A 1,452-nucleotide genomic window follows, 5' to 3' on the forward strand; every position below is an offset into this window, starting at 1 on the left:
CAGAGCACCTTAGCAATCAGCTTATGGCTCTGAGTGCCTCCCGGAGGTCCCTGCCCCGGGCTGCTTGCTGGGGGGACAGGGTAAGTGCGGGTATGTATGGAGGAGACTGCCCCTTGCCCTCTGCTCCGGCTGCCAACAGTCTCCGCGGTTCCCTGTCTGTGCTTCTCCAGCCACGCTGTCAAACACCCAGTACCAGTCACAGCCCCGCACCTGTGAAGGCTTGGGGTTTTCCCCGCGGTAGAGTGAGAACCGCTAGTGGGGCCTAAATACTTACATCACGCCATCTACTCAGCCCAGAGAGCAGCCCAGATTTGCCTGGAGGAGTAGCCTTCAGGCTTGATGGGTCTAACATCCCACCTCCTGGCTCAGCAGGCACAAAAACCCCCCCCCCCCCCCCCCACAAGCACACTCACATACATCCTTGCCCCTTTCTTCGCTACAAACTCGGGCATTTGTACCCACAGGCCCCCCAGATTCTGGCCTCTACTATGGCCTTCCTGAGACATTCTTGGGCCTACTCACTTCACACTGAGGTCCCTGACCCAGGAAGTCACCTTCTCACCTACCGGGTTCCTCTTGCCTTGTCACCCCACCGTCCAGTGAGGTCATCTCCAAGGGCCCCCGCTCTGACAGAGGGACCAGAGAACCCCCCTAAGAAGTTTTGTGGCTGACAGGCATTTTGTGCCCATTGAGAGGGCAAATAATCCTCGCACCTCTGACTCACACAAGGCTTTTCACCATCGTGACACTTTTCTTTGGTTTCAGCTTTTAGAGAAAGAGACAAAATGAAACTCCTTCGACAACACTCCTCCCCAGGTCATCTGCGCCTGGCCCCGTGCTGACATGGCCACTGGCCTTCCCCAGGAGCCCTTCTCCAACCCCACTGGTGGAGACGCAGATGTGTGCAAGGGGCAGGCAGCCAGCGTGAGAGGGAGTGCCGACGCTGGTGGCACTGAAGGAGGCCCTGCCCCAGCTCAGGTCTGCCTTGAGGGGGTGGTTCTAGAACAGAAAGGGCAAGGCTTGCAATTTACAGGGAGCTGGGGGCATCCTTGGTAGCAGGGGCAGCTTTGAATATAGCCATGGCCTGGGTGTTTGAGGCGAAATGAGGAGGGCCTCAGAGCTGTGAGACTGGGAGGCAAAGAGCACATGGAGAGCCCCTGCAAGGTCTGAGGGCAGTGTGACTGTCCATGAAGAAGGCCTTTCTGGGGGCGTGGAGGGCCTGGGCAGAGGAGGTGAGGTCCTGGGTGTGTGTCCAGGCCACAGCCTCATTCAGCAGCAACCACAGCCAGCCAGGGCCCAGCCTGAGCTCCTCCAGACCAGCCCACAGCCCTGACTAGGCAGAAGGCACAGGCAGCATGGCCACCCCTGGGCACGGGGCTCTGGGGGCAGGCCTGACTCATCCCTGTCCCCAGGGCCCAGCCCAGGGCTGGGGCAGAGCAGGCGCCAGGAAAG

The sequence above is a fragment of the Phoca vitulina genome, unplaced genomic scaffold (genome assembly GCF_004348235.1).
Source record: "Phoca vitulina isolate PV1807 unplaced genomic scaffold, GSC_HSeal_1.0 scaffold36, whole genome shotgun sequence".
Lineage (NCBI taxonomy): Eukaryota > Metazoa > Chordata > Mammalia > Carnivora > Phocidae > Phoca > Phoca vitulina.